Below are 20,727 nucleotides of genomic sequence, written 5' to 3' on the forward strand. Positions count from 1 at the left end.
TTCTCCAGTACAATGGGATTTCTGCTTAAAGCAGGACTGTCACTAGAGCAGGATAGTTAGGGCTTTATATGACCAAGTCTTGGAAACCTCCATGGATGGACATCTCTTACCTTGTTGGTTGCCTGTCCCAGGTCTGCACCACCCTCCCAGCACTGCTTTTCTTAATATCCAACCTGAACACCCGTTTGTGCCCTGCTGTGTTCTCTCTCACTGCCTCTTTGCATCAACCTTTGGTGTAGTTGGCCATGGTGAGACAGCAAACCCACAGCTTGGTGCAGCCATCCTAGAATATCCCAAGTTGGAAAGGACCCATAAGGATCACGGAATCCAACTCATTCAGTCCGTGTTCTGCCCCATTGCAGCTCCATCCCTGGGACTGCCTGGAGGAGGAAAATCCCATGGGCTGGATGGAGACAGGCTTATCTGACAACCTCACTTTCCTGCAACCTCAGCCAACCTCATCAAGGAAGGAGGTGAAGAGGTAAACCGAGGTGAAGGCAAGAAGGGACAGAGACAGGAGGAAACAAGAGCGCAGAAATATCTGCTGAAAAGCGTTTGTCTCGCCTGCCTTGATGAAAAATAAGGAGTAACAAAACCTCCCTGCTTGTGGTTGCTTGTGGATTTGGGAGTCAGCTCTTCAGAGGACTCCAGCAAAAGGCAGCAGGAAAGAAAACCTCGTTGGATGATAAGCGAACTCTGTGTCTGAGCAGAGGCTGGAGGCTGTTAGGGAACCAAAAGCTTCACAGCCAAGCCCCAGGTCGATGTGGGACCAGCTAGGGGTGGCCCAGAATTCCCCACCTCATCAGATGCATGTCACATGTTGGGAACACAGCCCAAAACACCTGGGCTCCCATCAGACCTCAAAACCTTTTCTGGGTGTCTGCTTCTCAAAGCTTGGATTGACCACATTAGGTCCTGTGCTGTTAAATTGATACCATACAGGTTTAAATCTCCACGTTAATGAATGAGGAGTTTTTGTCCCAGGACACCTATTTGGAGGCCATCCAGCATCTCAGTTTTCAGGTGCTTAGAGGTCTCCGTCCTGCATCCTGCTGCTGTTGGGAGCCAATTTGCACTTTCTTCCATTTGTATCAGCTCTTATTCTTCAACTCCTGGCACTGAGAGACGTGGTTTAGTGAGCACGGTGGTGATGGGTTTAATGGTTGGACAGTCATTTAGGTTGGAAAAGACCTCTAAGATCCCCAAGCCCAACCCCCAGCAAATCCCACCGTGCCCACTAGATCATAACCCACATCTCCACGGTCCTTGAACACCTCCAGGGATGATGACTCCATCACCAGTGCAGCCAGTGCCAGTGGCCAACCACTCTTTCCAGTTGATCATTTTAAAGTGAAAGCTCTTGTCTTGGTGCACGACCCCCTGCTTTGCACCCATCTCATCCTCCTGCCTTCAGGCTGCTCGGTGGGGTTGTTCAGCTCTTCCCAGCTGACACCACCACGATCCCTGTTGGTGCTGATGACGTTGTGCTGAATTTCTTCTGGCATGAAACAACACATTTTGGGCAGGATGGGCATTTTTGGGTGGATGAGAGAATGTGGCCAACTTTATTAGACTTTTTACCCACGAGAGCAAGGTGGGCAGAGGAATGCTGAACCAGACAGGCTGCCCTCCAAGGGCTTAAAGTTTACAGGACTGAAAAGTTCAGAGCAAAAATGGAGGGTGAAAGCTGGTAGAAACTGCTGTCATCACACACCTGGAGAGCTCAGGTGGAGGCTGTTAGAGCAGATAAAAGAAATGTGAGAAGAGAGAAAGGCAAATGGGGGGTGGTGTGACCTGTGTTTGGAGTGAGTGTGGGAGCAGCTGGCAAGAGGAATGGGTGAACTGCAAGAGGAGCAAACAGGAAGATGCGGGAGGAGGATAGGTTGGATTTGGAAGGTAAAAGTGGATCGTGTGGGGGGTACCCTGGCTTGGGAGTCACAATGGCAAGAAAGGTGGATGGTGAGGAGGGTGAGAGTGCAGGGAGGGAAGAAATAGGATGGGACTGTTGGGGGGAAGCAGAGCTTTTCTCCATCCCTCCTCTATGCTTCCCCAGTGTTTTGTCCCCATGTGTGGCAGCACGTCTGACCCCCAGGTGGGATCCAGCAGCTGGTGACAGCCCCTTCATCTTCGCTGCGTGCCGTGATTATGAGCCCCACGTGGCTTTGCGGCCCTGCTAATTGCATTCTGCGGGGCAGTAATTGAATGAAGGCTCACGAGAGCCATGGATCAAAGGCAGGCACCCATCAATATCTGCCTGCCCCGAAATCCGATTAACGGGGAGAGGGTATAAATCACAGCTGCCCCTCCCTGACCCGGCAATACTTAATGCAGGTACGGCGCCCAGCCAGCGTCGGGGAAATGGGATTTGCCCACGAAAGGTTAAGCAGTGCTGCAGATGAAAAATGACTGCGTTGCCACATCCCCTCGGCGGTCATTCATCTCCGTGCCGCTTGCCATGGGACCAGGGGCTACCCGAGCAGTGTTTGGGAGGCCATCATTCAACGTCATGGGGATGTGTGAAGCGCTAAAGACCCCCTCCCTGTTGGGGCATGAGGCGGCTGTTTGGGCTCGTTAGCCATTTGTACTCATTAGCCAGCCCTCAGCAGATGCAGGGTGGTTGTTTGAGGGGTTGATTTCTCTTTTTCTGGTCTCTGGCCACTTGTTGCTCCACCGAGATGCTACCGAAGGTGTTCTGCTTCTTCTCCAGCCACAGTCCTGGGAATGAAGCCATGCTGCAGGGGACAGGCTGCAAGAGGTCTGGATGGGTGCACGTCAGGCTGTCCCCTTCTTGGGGCTTCTTATAAGCTGTGTGGTCCTAGGAAATGCTTACAACCCCATCTCATCACCATCATCTGAAGATCTGGCAATGTTTCTCTACCATAAGGTGCCGAAGCAATGGCTAAATACGATGCTTGCCTCTTCCTGCCCCCAAAAGTTTTCTCTCTGCCCTGCCATCCTCGTTCTAAGCCAGAGCTGTGGGTTTTCCAGGGCAGAGCATTTAGGGTGACTGGATCTCCAGGTATGTTTCTGTTCCCATTCTGTTTCCAAACAGGATGGCAAACAGCCCCAAACTGCCCTATCTGAATGCATCATCCCTTCCTGCCTATCTGTGCTCTCCCACTTCCCCATCATGACTGGAATTAGAATAAACCCACAGAAGAGGAGAAGTGTCCTTCAGGTATGTGCCCTTAATATTGCCTGCACTGAGGGCTGGAGCTCTCTGCAAAACCTGATGGCAGAAGCCCCCTCAGCTCCCACCTGAAACTGCAGCAAAAAGTCTCTCTGTGCAATGAGGTTTGCTTTATAATGAGAGGCAGATTTCCCAGATTTACTTTTTGTGGGGATTGCCTATGTATGGCTGCACTGTAGAGAGGAAGATTCTGGCTTGGGGGCTGAGGGCAGGGTAAAGAACAGCCTGTAGTCCCTGCATTTGGAATAGTGTGTGTTTGCAGCAGGTGGAGCAGAGAGTATGGTGCAGGAACTCTGAGCTGAGATGCATCCGCTTCTGAGGAGTCCTCCTGCTTCTCTATGGAAAGATGCATCCAAAATCAAAGATGATAACTGGGGTGGTAAATTTCTGGAGATAACAGGTGTGGTCTCTTGGTTGGGGCTGGATGGGTGCAACTTGAACACCATCCAGCACAGGGCTGGTGAGCTGATTGAAGCATCTTTATGCCTGGTTTTGGGTTCAGATGCTATTGGATCCTTCATGGGAAGGATATCTGTTCATCTCAAAGCAACTGGTGGAGGGAGGGATCTAAACAGCTCTTGACGTGGCCACAAGTCCCCCATGCTGTGATGCATCGTCCTTTGCACCTTTCAGCATTGCAAGCTTGACCAGTGCAGGGAGAAATCCACACCAACCATCTGGTTCTGCACATCCAGACTCCAGCAGAGGTGAAGCTTCAGCTTTCCTGCTCAGCTCCAGTGTTCCCCAACATCATGTTTGTGAGCTCTGCCTGCAGCCCCTGCATGTGGGGGCACGCAGGGGTAGATAAGCATCTCTCTTGGGTTTGGCCCCAGGGTGCAGCCTTTATGGAAAATCCAGCCTGGCTTTGGCCACTGAGTACAGCATGTGTCAGGACTGGCCTTCTGGGGTTCCTGGCACAACATTTTCCCCACCAAGGCTTCGGCTCTGGACCAAACCCTTCATCCCAACCCAGGAAAACATTTCACACCTGCTCGAGTGCTTTCAAGCCACTGGGATGCTTTCCCAGGTTGAGCTGCAGCAGGGGCCCTGGGGCTGCGTCTATCCCAGCAAATTAAATAGTTCCAGGGTTCAGACACCAATTATCCTCGCTGTTTAAATTATTAGCACTCACCCAGCTAACACTGAGACGTGGTTCAGCACAGCCCCGAGTGCTGCGCTCAGTGTTGGGCCCTTCACTATGAGAAAGACATTGGATGACTCCAGGACCTCAGAGAAGAACAACAGGGCTGAGAGGGGGCTGGAGCACAGCTTTTATGGGGAGAAGCTGAGGGAATGGGATGAGTCGGTCTGGAGAACAGGAGGCTCAGGGGATTATTATTACTGCTATGTACAACTCGCTGGAACGAGGTTGGAGTGAGGTGGGGGTTGGTAATGGCAACAGGATGAGAGGTGATGATGGCCTCCCCACGGGAAGGTCAGGTTGGATATTAGGAAACCTTTCATCTCCAAAACAGAGCAGGACATGGTCAGTGGTCATGGTGAATGGGTTGGGCTGGGACTTGGGGATCCTACAGATCTTTTGATTCTATGAGCCCTTCCCAGCAGGTGAGCTGGATGTGGGAGCCCCATTTTTTTGGCATGCAGAGGAGGATAATTCCATGGGTAATTCCATGGATAATTCCAAAGGCTTGTTCCTGCCCCATGGCCTCGGGGCTGGGGATGGACCCAGACACGCCAGGACAGCCACGTCCTCCATGGCTGCAGTCAGCCTGGCGTATTTACAGCTCAGATCTGGAGTTTGGGTGGCTACCAAGCACACTGCAGTGAATAACCGAGTGATAGTAATTAATTATAATTACCAACACTCATATGCATTAATAGTAGCATCTTTTCTTTATTTTACGTTGTGTTTTTTTTCTTTTCTTTTTTTTTTCCAGGATGCTTATTTTTAACTATTATGGCCAGGTCTGCAGCAGCTGCTGGTGTCATCACAGGGAAAGCACAAACTCCTGGCTCAAATAGAACAAGAAGCCCCTGCTTTCCCACCAGAGGCTCAGCCAGCTCTTGCCATGCCTCCCAGGCTCACCAGGAAGCCACTTTCCCTATGCCACTGCAAGTGGTGCATATGGGGACTGTCACTGCAGAAGGCTCCACGTTTGCTTTTCTTTCACTTAATCCAGGGAAACACTTCCTCTTATTTTATTCTTTTATCATTTTAACTTTAGTTGACCAGGAGCTTCTCAAAAGCAGGTGAAAGTGATTGTGATGAAGACGTGAGGCATCCTTAACCCCAGAATCACCTTGCTGCCATTCCCACGTGTGTGAGCCTGTGACTAAAGGACATCTAAGTTACTAAAGACACACCTAAGTTGCTTGGCTCCTTTCTAAATATTTCTTACAGCTGCCCTCCCCACCCTGCTGGGGAAATGGCACACAAGGAAAGTGCAGTGCCTCTGCCATGCCCAAGTAGAGCTGGAGAGACCCAGTGCTAAAGAGACCCATTTTCCTCATCAAAAAATACTGGAAGGAAAGCAAGGCAAGGTGTGAGCTTGGCTTAAATATGGGTCTCTTTGATAAAGTCCTGTGGGTAAGTCAGCTAGGAACAGGCAGTTTTGCTGCATTCTTCTTTCACAAAACTAGATACTAAGTAGTTCACTGCAACGTTCATTAAATCTGCAGTTTCTTGGTTGAGGTTGCCTTCGGGGTCCTTCTAGCCTTATCTCAGGGGTATAAAAGAAGGTTTTAGTTCCTGGTGGATGGGTTGCACCTGGACACTGGGCAAGATCCAGATCCTAAGATTCATCTCCCAGACCCCCATTGCCCCACAGACCCCTCATTTTCCCCCCAGCCCCACATCCACCCTATAGACCCGCGTAGACCCCAGCCCCACCTACACCAAAAATTTCGAGGTAAAATTCAGTTGCAGTGATCTTGGGTATCAATGGGACCAGCGTAGAAGCCTAGGGAGCCCCAGGCTGATGCTGTACGAGGAGGATGCTGTTCTCATTCCCTGGCTCTTTGCGGACATCTCAGGTACTTTGCATGCCACCAGGGAGCTGAGCGTGGGCTGCTGAGACTTGTCTTTGAGTTCTGCGATGGAAAGCTATCAGCATTGGTGTGAGTTGAAGACCTCCATGGACTGAAATTTCCCAGGAGGTGGAACAAATTGGAATTTGCTCTCCCCTGCTGCACTATGAATGTACTCGTGCACAAGGCAGCAAGAGTGGCATGGGACATGGGACAGCAGGGAGCCTTTCTTGATGCCATGTGGAGGGCTATCTAGGAGCACACTGGCTTTCTGAGTAAGGGAAAACACACTGGCATGGGACGATGCAGGAGAGGCTGCTGGAGCAGCCAGCAAGCAGGGTTGAAGGTCAGCCCTGGTCAGAGAGCTGCTCCCAGTCCTTTGTATGTTGTCTACAAAGCAAATGCCTTGTTCAAACATGCTCCTCCATTGGCAAACAGGAAAAGAAAAGCAATAAAATAATGCTGCTTGGGGCTGGGAGTGGGGAGCTGCTATGGCTCCACAGAGCTGAGGGGAAAGGCAGCAAATGAGAGAAAGCCCTCCACGGTGGAAGAAGCTGGAATGTCCTCTTCTCTTGTGCAGTATGCCTCCATCTTCTGCTCTGATCACAGCAGGGATCAGCTGTGAGAGAGGAGGTTTTGTTGGTTCTGTCTCATTTCTGAAGCCCTTTGGGTAGAGGTGGTGTTTTCTGTGTGTTGAGTTGGGCACATCTTCAGCCACGCGAACCTATTCTTGGGAAGATGATGCCCATGCTATGAGGACCATGAATCAGAATAATAGAATGGCTTAGATAGGAAAAGGACATGAAAGATCACCATTTCCAATGCCCCAGTCCTGCTTGATCATCTAAATAAGAGAGGGATTCATCTCATCCAACTTTAGATCCCTGGGTTACTTCTACAGATGACAGGTAGGAATAGTCCCTTCCAGCCAGGATTCAACTGACTGATGTTGGTGGCTGACACTGGATGGGATGGCTTCTGTCACTCTGAGCACAGAGGAAGACTCAACAGATGTTTTCTGTTGAGGGTGAGATGTCAACATTCAGCCAGAGGAAACTCTTGTGATGTGAATCTTCATGTCTTTCCAGTGAATTTGCTTGGTTGGTCATAGGGTATGGTCTACCACTTACCAACCCAGACTATGTTGGCCATGTTCCTTCATTGTTCTTATCTTCTTTACATATATATAACCTATACAGTGATCAAATGACCCTCCAATGGATAATTGCATTGCTGGGATTTCATTCTTCCATCATAAAGTGATTCATCCAGCATCTCAAATGTGTTATTTTAGGATTCCTTCCATTTCAAATGGTGTCTTTGGATGCCAAGAAGCTTTCTCCCAGTGTCTAACAGCACTCTTATAAAGGTAGGAAATACCTGATGGAAGGAGAGGAGATAGATCTCTGTAGGCATTAGATTCTTGCTCTGGATCTCCATCCCTAAGGATATCGTGGGAACTTAGAGAAACACCAGACATCGAGCAGCGTGAGTAATGGTAAAAATCTTCAAAGTTCAACTTTTTGCTATGGTAGTACAAAAGCAAAGGTTAAATTTGACATCTGACAGCTTATAAAGGCTTGCTCTCCGCTTGCAAGGCAGCATAAACTTTACAGAAGTCAGTGCGGTGATGTTGGCTTGTGCCTGCTGACTTTGTAGGCTGGTGTTTGAATGAATTACCTTGTTATATGATGCCCAAGCTGGCATCCATGCAAAGATGGATAGGATGATAGATGAAATATAAAAAAATGTTGATGCTCATGGTTGTCAGAAAGGGGATGGAACCCAAAGCTGGGCTCTTCATTCACTCCATAGGCTGATAGTTATCCATGGGCTTCTCCAAAGGGGAGGAAAACTTGGGCAGGGCGGAGAGGGAAAAATGCCTCCCAAAAGGATCATAGAATCATACAACAGCTTGGGATGGGAGATACCTTGAAGATGACATTGTTCTCACCCCTTGTCATGGGCAGGATAGCCCACCTGCTAGGCCAGGTTGCCCACAGCCCCATCCAGCCTGACATCACTGCCCCTCTTCACAAAAAACTTGTGAGCAGGCCTCTGAGCAGCTATGGAAGATGGTGTTGGGGTTGAGCTTTCCAACAGATACCATCCCTATAAGAGCGCATCATCTCTAGTCTCATGGATTCCCTTCTCTTTGCTCTGCCTCCAATGACTGGTATCCCATTGCATACACCCTTTTTTTCTTCACCCACCCCTCACCATCCTCTGTCCTGGAGCTCAGCTTCTGCAGGCTGCACCCCACTGGCCAAAATCCCCTTTTTCCCCATTCTCAGGGCAGGAGCTGTGTGCAGTGAAGCCGGGCAGAGGAACAGTAGCTTTTTCTCTTTCCCGGTGACACCGACGTGGTGATCAGAGGAGCTGGCCAGAGTCCTAATGAAGATAAATGAATATCCCCTCTCCTCCGCTCCTCTGGCTTTTATTGATGGGCTGCGGGGTGAAAGGCGAGAGCCTGAGTGTTCATTTAAGCAGACGTCACGAGTTTCTTTGGAGGGGAAGGTGTAAGAAAAACCGCCTTGTGCTTGAAAGTTACTCCAAGATGAGCACGCTCGGCTTTACAAGCCTTTCTCCATTCCTTCCCCATCCATCACTTCCCAGGAGCCCTTTGTAAATGCAAATTGCACTTTGATAGAAATAATGCACTGAGCCTCTATTAGTGTCTGTGTAATGGAGAGGGCTATTTTAAGGCCATCATTCTTACGGGAAGCTCCTCTGTGCCTTATTTTAGGCTGTGTATCAAAAACCAATCTGAAAACCCGCTCCTCCCCTGCTCCCTCCTGTCTGTGCCCATTGCAGGCACCAAGCCCTGGACCACAGGCACAACAATGGGCCAACCTGCATCCTGCAAGCCAATGGGAGCTCCAGCTCTGATTTTTGGGGCACAATCTCACCCACTGCGGCCATTCCTTCCCCAACTCCTATGTGTGCAGTTTGGCTTCTTGAGTCCCAGCTGTAAATGTGTCACGACATGGTGAGTTGCTCCGATGATCTGCAAAGCAGCCCCCGCCATCCCTGTTGTCTTTCTGTGCCCAGCACACTGATTTTTCTCATGTCCTAGGCTGATCTTCTCTCCCTCCCAGAGTGTGGAGCAGCTGCTCCAGTGCTGAAATCAGTTTAAGCTGCTTTAAAAAAAAGAAAAAAAAAAAGAAAGAAAAAAAGTATTTTAAGCTATTGGGCTCCCTTTCCACACGCACACGCGCTTTGGGAGGTCAGAACAAAACTGCTTTGAGTGGTTTAGAAGCAAATCTGAGTCTTCATTCATCTTCATTAATGAGATATTTAACAAGTTCTTTTTAATAACTTCTTGATGTGCATGCCAAATGAGAGGGGAAAGAGGAAAAGGACAACAACAACCAACAGAAACATATTTGGGTCTTTTTTTTTTTTTTTTTTTTTTTTTTTGTTGCTGTGAAAGGCCATTATTTTGGTTGTATTTTCTCCTTAAAAGGCCATTCTGCTCCTAAATGCTGCTTTCCCTCGGTATCATCTCACCCCTCGGAGCAATACAGGGTCCTTCTTGCACCCCCTGTGAGCACCACAGAGAGGGAAGGGAGGTGCCATTGCCATCTCCTTGGGACATGTGCAGCATCCTCTGGGGATGTTCCATGGATTGGTTTCTCTGCCTCCTCCCACCTCGTCGGTCTGACTCCTGCTGGGTGCTGGATTGGTTCCCCTTTCTGCAAACCAAAGCAACTCAGCGGTGTTCAAATCACAGAATCATTCGATTTCAAAGGGATCGTTTAAAGTCGTCCCATCCAACTCAAATGGTTTGAAGCCCCTTCCCAAACCAACTACAAAGATGAGCTCCTCAAGCACCTTCCCAATGGAGATGGACTCTTCTGTGCCAGCCCAAAACCCATTGCGTGCCGCAGGGCAGCTCCACTGAACTCTGGGGTGGGAGCGGCCCCTTTTTGGGGGTCCTCAGCTCACAGCAAGAAAGATACACGAAGAAAAAGCTCCTTTCATAAATCACACAACAAAGGGAGGAAACATAGAAAGCAGAGGGGGTATTCTCCTGTTTCTCGAGGAGCAGAAGAGGAATGGGGAAGGCAGCGTCGTTAAAGTGAAATCCCCGACTGGAATGAAAAGAGGCAAAGAAATTAAAGCCAGATTTGTTCCCCTGGGCTGGAGGAAGGAGGATCCCTTTTGGTTTGTTCCTCCTTTCTTGTTTCCTTTAAAGACAGGAGATCAATTGCGGGGCTTAATGAGAACCGTCTATGGTGAGAGGTAGGCAGTGCAGAGCGGGGCCAACCCAGCACTGCAAGCATCACTCTCCATTCCCATCCCTTGCAGCCACTTGGGGAACACTGTGGGTTATGACCACCATCCATCCTCCCTGATCCATGGGTGCAATTGACACGGATAAAACCCCTGAGCTACAATTGATGGGGGACTAATGGAGCAGCTCCAGACTTGTCCTACTGATGGTTAGGGGAGATGGTCCAGAGTACTGTGCCTACCTGGGTTTTGGATGCAGGAGTTTGGGGGCACAGATTTCACAGAATCATTAAGGCTGGGAAAGGCCTCTAAACACCTCTAAAATCACCAAGCTCAACCCCCAACCCATCCCACCATGCCCACTGACCGTGTCCCTCAGTGCCACATCTCTATAGTTCTTGAACACCTCCAGCAACAGTGACCCTACCACTCTCTAGGCAGCCTGTGCCAATGCCTGATCATTCTTTTGGAGATTTTTTTTTCTCATATTCAACCTGACCCTCCACTGGCACAACTTGAGGCCATCACTTCTCCTCCAAACACTGGGGACACCCCATGCACACAGGAGCTAAGCAGGACTCACTGGAGTGCTATTGGGATGTCCCCTTGGGGAGGTCCTGCTGGGGACATTCCAGAAAGCATCATCCCTTTGAGATGGGAGATGCTGGGAGGAGGAGAAATAACAGATCTGCCCTTTGCTTGTGAATCTCATGCAAAAATAGGTGCCTCCATTTCCCCTAAAATGAACGTCCGTCTTTTTGTCTTGCCTGGACTACACTGAATGAAAAGAAATTGCCTTGCTCCACATATATTTGAGGAACATGCTTAGTGGGTGATGGGTTGATGGTTGGACTTGATGGTCTTAGAGGTCTTTTCTTGCCTTAACGATTCTATGATATAACATATATAATATAGGTAATGCATATAAGTAACAAAGCCTCTTTTTAAAAACTATATTTTTATTAAAACATTAAAAAAAAGAAAAGAGGGCAACACCCTGGGCTGAAGCACTGGCATTGGTTGCCCAGAGAGGTGGTGCTGCCCCATCCCTGGAGACATCCAGGTCAGGCTGGATGGGGCTCTGAGCACCTGATGGAGCTGGGGGTGTCTCTGTTCATTGAAGGGAGTGGAACCAGATGGCCTTGAAGGGTTCAACTCAAACCATTATGATTTTTATGGTTCTATGATTCTACCCAGAGAAGCTGTGGATGCCCCATTCCTGGAGGTGTTCAAGGGCAGGTTGGATGGAGTTCTGGACATCTTGCTCTGGTGGATGGCAACCAGCCCTTGGTAGGGGCGTTGGAACTGGATGATCTTCAAGGGCCTATCCAACCCAAGCCATCCCATGATTCTATGATTTGGGAACATTTTCCTGGCAACTCAGCAATCCTGGCAACTCAGACTTGAGAACCAGGGCAGAGGGAGATGGAGAAATACTCAGAGCCAGCATTTCCCCACAAATGAGCCACCAACGTATGCTATGAGCACAAGCATGGTCCTCATGGTTCGTCTTCATTGCAGGACCGTAGAAACAAACTGAAAAGTACAGGCTGCAGTGGGGTGATGCATTTTTGCAAGAAAACAGAATTGCAGAGCTTCATCCCATGTGTTCTTGAGAGAAGTAGGAAACTTCCCCAGATTTCCCCAAACCTGAAATACCAGTTCTGAAAAATGTTTTCTTCCTCTTCCCCACTACTTCTCCTCTCTCACAACTTCTCCTATTTTCTGGTCCTGGAGGTGCTGAAGAGAACATCATCCCTTCCTCCTGTGTTGCTGAAAAGAAGCAGAATGTAAATTGCTGAATTGAGATGGGGGAAAAAGAAAAAGCTGGTCAAGGGAATTCACTTCTTTTTTTTTTGTGGGGGGGGGGGAGGGGAGGTGCTGGGAAGAGCATCCTACAGCTCTGTGCACTGAGCACCCAGGGTCCGGGTGGTGGAAATAGCCCTGCAGCAAAAGGGTGGTCCCATCCAGGGATATTTTGCTTTATTTCAGGCTCCTCAGCTTGGAGAGGTGCAAATGCTGCAGGTGGGGAGGTGTGGGGCCCCGAGGGGTGTCCCTCCTCCTAGGTGGGTGCCCAAAATGTCGGGTGCTCTGACCACCAGCAACACACCAATGCCAAATCTGCCGTAGGGGCACAAATAATATATATATAGAGAGAGGGGGAAAGAAAAATGGAAAGAAAACAGGCCACCATCCTGGATTTTGAGCAAAAATAACAAAGGAAAAAAAAAATATATAAAGAGAATGGAAAGAAATTGAGCTTTTCTAGAAAGCCCAATTTCTAGAAAAACTCCTGCACCCAGGGAGACAATGAGCCCCACGCGGCGCTTCCTCCCGTTCCTGTGGCGGATGTGTTTTTCATTTGGGCTTTGTTTTGTTTTCTTTCTTTTCATTTCCCCCTCCCTTTCCCCTTACCCCCCTTTGCCCGGCGGGATGCAGCCAACGGCCCCAGTGGACGGACAGCGGATGGACAACGGGACGCGGCCGCTTGGTTGCATGAGAAACCAAGTGTGTGCCCTCCACGCCGCGGTGTTTTGCATTAAAAGGTCCGGGGTACGGATAGCCTTACAGCAGCATCTTCAAAGTCTCATAGCTTTCAAACACAGCCGTGCACACATGAGCCCCTCCCTCGCGGCCGTCCCTGTCTCGCATTACGCTGGCATTTTCTTTGGGGATGAACAGGGGAGAGACTCCGGCGTAGTTTATTTTCCTTCCGAGCGGGGTAAGATGTTTCTCGTTATGCCTTTTTAATTCTCTCAAAGGCTTCGTGGCATGGAGAAGAATAGTGGCTGTCTTCTTGCCGTGATGCAAAACTCCCTCGCAGTGCAGCCCACCCTTCCCAGCAGTGAGCTGCTGCTGGCGGAGCAGCGGAGCAGGGGGAAGCCGGGTGGTTTTCCGAAGGGAAGTGATTTAGGAGAAGGGTTTCGTTGGACCAGAGGAAGTTTGTTGGGGAAAAAAAATAGCAGGAATGGCAAATGGGGCTGCGGGGTTGCATTTCGGAAAGGCTCCTACAGGTTAGAGGTATGAGAAAGGGAGATAAAACAGGAAACAATACAGAAAATGAGGAAGGAAAACAGGGAGAGCGCTCAGGAAAAGTGTCATCGTATCAATTTCTAACCAGGAGGCATTGAGCAAAGACTTTCAAAAGTTGAGATTATTAATGAATATATGGGAAATATCACCGGCTTGCCAGGGAGGATGGCTGAATCCCTGCTTATTCCATCCATCAAGGAGCTGAAATCTTTCTGTTTTCACACGCAGGAGGAGAGAACGTGCAAAATGCTCCTAACAGAGCAAAGCAAGCAAGAGGAGCCCAAAGGCGCGGGTGTGCGGCCCCATGGGGACACTGCTGGGGGTTGGGGATTGGGATTCTCCTTGCAGTGAGGGGCCCAAAGCCTTTGGGGTGGGAAGAATTTGGGGTGGGAGAAGGGCCAGAGGAATGGGGACAGGTGGCACAGTGCACCTGCAGGCAGGAGGATGGGTGGGTGGGTGGGTGGAGGGATGCGACCACATGGAGCATCTCCTCAATGGGTGTGCTTTGACCCTACAGATGAACGGAGCCCGACCCCCTCCTCCTTGCTTTATAATGTATAATAAAAGGGTGTTTTCTTTTTCAGTTGTGTATTTCCGTAGCCACCGTCTATAATAAAGCCTGGAGCCGGCCCAAGCCGCGTTTCTATTCCTTGGGTGTGCACAAAAAGAGGAATATCGAGATGATCTCGTTTCTGTCTCTCTCCAGTCTCATATCGAACAAAGGGCGGATGGGAACAAGAAAGGAAGGAAAAAAAGCATCACCTGTTCCCATACAGTCTTAGCGAGATCGCGGTCATTATCTCGGCAGCCTCACATTTCTAAAGGGGCTTCGTTTGTCTTTTCAAACACTGGCATCTTGTTAAAAAGCAGAGGGGAAATGGCCGATTCGCTCCGTTCCCCACCAAAATGAGCAGCGGTGCCACAGCCGTCCCCACAACCCCGACTTTAACACCTGGGAAAAGAAAGTGGGAAGGAAACCAAAGGCACCCAAAGAGAAATAAAGGCGCCGCGGCCGAAGGGCCCCAACCCCGCTTCTCCTGATGGCGTTCCTCCATCTGACAAAAGCCTTTGGTTTTCTGTCATTCTTTTCATTTCCTTGATGGCTCCCCAATTGTCCAAGCCTTCAAGAAAACGCACTTTGGCTCTTTTGTCGCCATGCGTAATTTGATAAACTCGCCGCAGAAACATTCGGGTATGGGGAGGGGGGGGGGGAGGGAGAGAGAGAGGTGGGAAAAAAAGAAAAAAGCAAGAAAAAAAAAAAGAGAATAAAAAAACAACGCACGGGAGATGGAGAGGAGATGATATTTGAGAGAGTATTTAAGGAAAAAAAAAAATGGAATGAGGAACGTGTTGCAGAAGGGAGGCGCAGAGCCGAGGGGTCCCGGCGGGCGCTTGGGGGGCATGAGGGAAGCTCTCCGTTGTCATCCTCCCTTCGGTGCTTCTGAATACCGATGTCAGGCAGCACCCTGTGGGCGGGGACCACCCCCAGCTCCCTTTGCTATAAAGCACTGCGGGTTCCCCCATTGCGGGGAGCGCAGCGGGACGGGGCGGCGGGCAGCACCCTGAATCGGGCCAGGCTTCCAGGTGCGGTAAGTGGGCAAAAATAAAAACCAACCCGTCACCCTCACCCTCTCTGCTTCGGTTACCTTACCGAAACGAAATGCAGGTGTGATTTCTGGGAGGTGGGTGGTTTCCATACGGCCGTCCAGGTGGTGGCTCAGCCATTGGGATGCGGTGGTCCATAGCATCGGGGTGACAAAACGAGCTCGAAAAGCGCTCAGAGCTCTCAATCAGAGGAGCGCAGCCCGCGAGATGTAGCAAGAATAGATCTATCAGCAACAAGAAATCTGCATCTGCATTCACAGGGCTTGAAAAACGAAGCTGATCTGGGGGAAGATTTGGGTTCTTTGGGTGAATTTGATTATTTTTAAGCACGCACAAATAGGGTCGTGGTGTAACAATGGGATCGCTGCTCCGCGCGCGGTGTAACAAATGGGATCATTCTGAACGGGACGTGGAAATCAAAATTGTCATTTGTGTGTGTGTGTGCGTCCACTGTTCCTCCCAGTTCCCTTTCGGGTGGGTGAAATGTGGGCAGAATATTCTGTCCGTGTTTCACCCTATGCTGTAATATGGGCAGGAACGATGGTTGTGTTAGAAAAAGGGATGGGATGCGAGAATGTGCTCCACAGAGAGGGAATAAGAGGTGATTTCAGAGGAATAAAAGTGACTTTGGGGATGAAACTCTCCCCCTGTCTGAGTGGCACAGCAGTTAGGGCTGCTGGAGGCAAAACCCCAAAGGTTGGGGAGGGAAACTTGCCATTATAGGGCAATAGGGTTGGGCCTGGGGGCAGGTTGCTTCTTGAGCTGCACAAGTTTGGGGTTTGTTTGGGTTTTTTTGTTGTGTGTGCGTTTGTGGTTTTTCTTAGGGAAGAGGAGAAGAAGGGAAAGTGCATCACGTTACAAAATTTGGGTTTCAGGGTTTCATGTTGCACAGAGGGGAGGGGGGGAGGGGGGTGAGGGGGTATTTTTGGAAGGAGGGAGCTGGGAGTGGGGTGCAGTGATTTGGAGAGCTGAACCCCAGTGGGGAGAGTTGGGTGCGGTGACTGGGAGGGACGAATCCCAATGGTGAGAGTGGGGTGCATTGATTTTGAGGGCCTAATCCCAATACTGGGAGTGGGGTGCAGTGATAGGGAAAGCCTAATCCCAATGGTGAGAGGGGGTGCATCGATTGGGAGGGCCTAATCCCATTGCTGGGAACGGGGTGCAGTGATTTTGAGGGCCAAATCCCAGTGCTGGGAGTGAGATGCAGAGACTGGGAGGGCTTAATCCCAAAGGTAGGAGTAGGGTGCAGTGATTTTGAAGGCTGAACCCTAAGGGTGGGAGTAGGGTGCTGTGATTTCAAGGGCTGAATCCCAGTGCTAGGAATGAGGTGCAGTGATTGGGTGGCTCAACCCCAACGGTGGGAGTGGGGTGCAGTGATTTGGAGGCCTCAACCTCAACATTGGGAATAGGATGCAGTGACTTCAAGGGTTGAACCCCAGTGCTGGAAGCAGGGTGTAGTAATTAGGAGCACCAAACCCCAAGGCTGCCACTTGCTCTCGGTCTCAGCTGCATCCCAAAGCCACATTCCTCTGCCCACTGCCCTCTCCTCCCCATCAGCAGTCATTCCCCAATGTTCTTTTCCATCTGTTCTGCTGTTCCACGGGCTTTGGCCTTCTGCTAAAGTTATCCAGATTATGGTAGAGGTGGGGAGAGGCAGAATTTATGCCCCAGAAACCTGCTGCTGGCTTTGGGAAAGGCGTTATATCCCCTTATTTCTGGGTGGGAGAGCTACAAAATTAATAATAATAATAAATAAGAAAATCAGAATAATAAATAGCAAGAATTTAAAGAATCCCACAGCTTTTTCCCTTAGTTGTTTTTTTTTTTTTTTTTTCCTTTCAATCTGGAGGGAAAAGGATCTCATCAGGTGGTGTTGAGGGCCCATTTCTGTCTCTCTCAACAGGGGTCCCAGAGCAGCTCTGAGGGTCCAAAGAAAAAGCAGAGATCCCCCCCCCTCAGCGTTGGCTGTTCCTATTGCTCAGCCCCACGGTTTGGGACCTTTTTTCCCCCCTGTTTTTCGCTGTTTGGGGGTGGGCACGGACTGGGGTGTGGGGGGGGAGATGCTGAAGGGGGAGTTTGGGAAGAGGCTTTGGGGAAAGAAGCTTGGGATGGTATTTAGGAGGGAGGCGAAAGAATTATCGGAGTAAACGCTTTGGGATCGGCACGGGGGAGTCGGAGGGGGGGGTCCGGGTCGGTCGCCACCTGCGTGTCGCCGCCTGCAGTGCCATCAGCGGCCACCGGGTGGGGCGGCAGGGCAGAGAGTGAGAGCGGAGCTGGGGGATGGAGAAGGGGGGGGGAACAACCGGTAACAGTGCGAGGCGGGGGCTCTGCTGCTCCGGGATGCACCGAGAGGGGCTGGGAGGGTAGAGGGGAAAAGAGGGGGGGGGGAGGGGGAAGCTTCCTGCTGGGGGGGGGGCATCACGGTGTGGAGTGTATGGGGGGGTCCTGAGATGGAGTACGGAGGGATGCGGAGGGGGGGGGTCCCCGCAATGGGATGCTGCGGTGTATGGCGGTGGGGTGTAATGTGGAGGGAGGGGGGGGGGCTGTATGAGGGTGGGGGAAGGGGAGGAACTGGCTCCCTGTTTTGGGATGTAGGGAAAGGATTGATGCAGGGAGGGGTGGGGGGGGGGGTTAGCAGCATAGAGCGCACGGGAATGGGGGACCCCCCCCCCCCCCTCTGATTCGCATAGAGGGATATGGAACTCCCTGCTCCCGGGGTGGGGGGCAAGAATGCAGGGAAGTGGTGGGGGACCAAGATTTGCAATAGGGCTGCAATGCCTGGCAGCCCCCACCCCGGGGTCACCCCAAAGTATGGGACCCGAGCTCAGCTCCCGCAGGCAGACGCAGTGTCGGAGAGGGGGGAGATGAAGGGGGGGGAGGAATGGGGGGGTCCGCAGCACTCCGGGCACCAGACTGAAACCAGCTGGGGAGGCTGCAGGGGGACGCGGGGAAGGGGGCGGTTGGGGTGGGGGGGGGTGGGAGGGATGGCGAAGGAGAAGGGGGGGGGAACTCAATGAACTTTTGTTTTTCCTGTAATGTGAAGCAAATGCTTTGCAAAAGTGCCTGTAAGCAGGCAGCCCGGATACCTGCCTCTGCCTTCGTCTCCATCGTTGGGCTTACGGAGGGGTTGATGGGGGGGGGGGGGGGTCGAGGAGTGTTTGCGTGTGGGGGGGGTGGGGAGGGGGTCGGAATGGCTGCCCCATTTGTAAGGCGGGGGTTTGGGAACATCTCTTTAAAGTGTGTGGGGGGGGATCCCCCAATCCTTATCCCTGTGCTGAAAGGGGGGCAAAATTATTCCCCCTCTCCCCTTAAGATATATAGGAGTGAGGGGTGGGATATTACAGACCCCCCCTCCCCCCCATACTTCCCCCGTCCCACCTGAATATTGTGGAGGAAAAGAAAGCTATGGAGGGGGGGGGGGGGGGGGTGTCATTGCCTGGGCATCAATAACTGAAAGATGAACTAAATTGGGGATGAATGTATGGGAGTGTCATTGCACATGGGAAGGCATTGGGAGGGTTAAATAATGGGGGGGGGTGGGGGGGGGGTCATTATAAGGTGAGGTCATTGGGGAGGTAAAACTTGGGGGGGGGGAGGGGATCTTGCATGGGGAAGTCATTGGGGTTCCATTGGTGGGGTTAATGGGGGGGGGGGACGACAGGAAGGGTTGGGGATCGTGGCGAAGGGTTTAGGGGTTAAATACTGGGGGGGGGGGGGGAAAGGTGGATTCACTGCAAAGGGGATTGTATGGGGGAGGTGGCAATTGAATGGGGAATGAGTAGGGGTTAAATATGGGGGGGGTATTGCAAGAGTGGAATTAGGAAGGTTAAAGACTGTGGGGAAGCACTGCAAAGGGGAATCATTTGGGATTGTGTATGGGGGGGGGCAATTGAATGGGGAGTGAATGGGGGTTAAACTTTGGGGGTGGGTATTGAATGGGGAATGAATAGGGGTTAAATATTGGGGGAGGGGGTCACTGCAAAGGGGATTGTATATGGGGGGGGCAATTGAATGGGGAGTGAATGGGGGTTAAACATCGGGGGGGATCACTGCAAAGGGGGAGTTAAGTGTAGGGGGGGGGGCATTGCAAAGGGGGAATGGTTAGGGGTTAATGATGGGGTGGGGGGTGGGGGACGATATCGTAAGGGGTGAACGATGAAGTTAAAGGGGTGGAGAGAGGGAACGATGAAGGGTTAAAGTGTGTGTGGGGGGGGTGGTAAGCGGGGATTGGGGGGGGGGGGGCAACTCCTTGGGGTCAGCCGCGGGGTTGGGCGCCGGGCTGAGCCGCGCCGTCTCTCCGCAGGGCCGAAGGTGCGGACGGCGGAGAAAGAAGAAGAAGAAGAAGGAGGAGGAGGAGGAGGAGGATGAGGCCGAGGAGGAGAGCGGCGTGACCGAGCGGCGGGCTGCGAGCCAAGGCTCGCACGCTCCAACGCCGCGTCCGCCCGGCCCGCCTCCCCCCCCCCTCCTCCTTTTCTCCTTTAACCCCCCCCCCCCCCCCCTCCTTTGCAACCCTCTGAAGTGAGAGGGTGGGTGTGCGGGGGAGCAGAGCGTTGGCTGAGGGCCCAGCCCGGCTTCCCCGCCTCTATATAAACACACATTGACTTTTTACTCAAACCCACATTGAGTGAGAGAGAGAGAGAGAGGGAGAGAGAGAGAGAAGGAGAGAGCGAGAGGGGGGGGATATGCCGAGGCAGCCCTGCCTCCCTCCCTCCCTCTTGACGGGAGTCCTGTGAAAAGTGTGGGGCGAACAAATACCGGCCGTATAGATACCGATATATATTTACAGAGCTTAGATTGATCCATCTATCAGCCAGAGATACCCGGCGGCCCGCCTCGCTCCGTGTGTGTAGATCCATACATAGCGCTATTGAGTTCTTCCATCTCTCCGGCTCTCTTTGCTGACTTATTTGATGATTTTTTAGCGTGGGTTTTTTTTTTTTTTTTTTTTTTAAATCTCGCTCCTTTTTTTTTTTTTCCTTTTTTTTTTTTCCTTCATTTTTTTTTCCTTCCTTTTTTTTTTTTCCTTCCATTTTCCCCCTTTTTTCCCTTTTTTTTCCCTCCTTTTTTTCCTTCCTTTTCCTCCCTTTTTCTCATTTTCTCCTCTCTTCTCCTTTTACTCTTTTTTTCCTCCCTTCTTCTTTTTCTCCTCTTCCCCCTTTTATTCCTTTCTCCCCCCTCTTTCCTTTCCTTCCCCTTATTTTTCCTTCTTTCTTTTTCTCCTTTATCCCCCCTTTTATTCTTCTTTCCCCCTTTCCTTTTCTTTCCCTTTTTTTTCCTCCTTTTCTCCCTTCTTTCCCCCCCTCCCACTGCGTGTGTGTGCCTTGAAAGGAGCAGCAGAGCATCCGCACTTGGACTTTTTTTTTTGGAGGAGGGGGGGGGGGGAGGGGGGAACTTTATTTCCTTTTTCCCCTTTTTAAACTTTTTTTTTTTTACCCCCCCCAACTTTTTGCACTCCCCCCATTGCCTTGTGTGGGGGAGGGAGAGGGGGGGGGCGGGGTGGGGGGCTCCGCGTTCTGCTTATTTTCCCCTTCTTTCCTTTTTATTCGCCTCTGTCAAACTGACACCGGGCAAGAACAAACTTTTCGCAGAGGGACGGAGCAAAAACCGCTTTTAACCTTCTTCTATACGTATATATATATATATTTGTGTTTTTTTTTTTTTTAAATCAATTTTTA

General features: G+C 50.9%; 1 long non-coding RNA gene across 3 annotated transcripts; it reads left to right on the plus strand.

Moving 5' to 3' along the window:
* The first annotated feature begins 634 nt into the window (after nucleotides 1–634).
* On the plus strand, nucleotides 635–7,067 carry LOC116225991 (uncharacterized). Of its 3 annotated transcripts, XR_016466260.1 has the most exons (5): nucleotides 635–1,896; nucleotides 2,708–2,884; nucleotides 3,053–3,178; nucleotides 3,824–3,897; nucleotides 5,089–7,067. It is a non-coding gene; the product is annotated as an uncharacterized LOC116225991 (long non-coding RNA). The 3 variants fall into 3 exon arrangements; XR_016466261.1 differs by lacking the exon at nucleotides 3,824–3,897; XR_004166188.2 differs by lacking the exon at nucleotides 5,089–7,067 and having other exon boundaries at nucleotides 3,824–4,780.
* Nucleotides 7,068–20,727: the final 13,660 nt, after the last annotated feature.

The sequence above is a fragment of the Phasianus colchicus genome, chromosome 4 (assembly GCF_987193195.1).
Source record: "Phasianus colchicus chromosome 4, bPhaCol1.hap1.1, whole genome shotgun sequence".
NCBI classification, from domain to species: Eukaryota; Metazoa; Chordata; class Aves; order Galliformes; family Phasianidae; genus Phasianus; species Phasianus colchicus.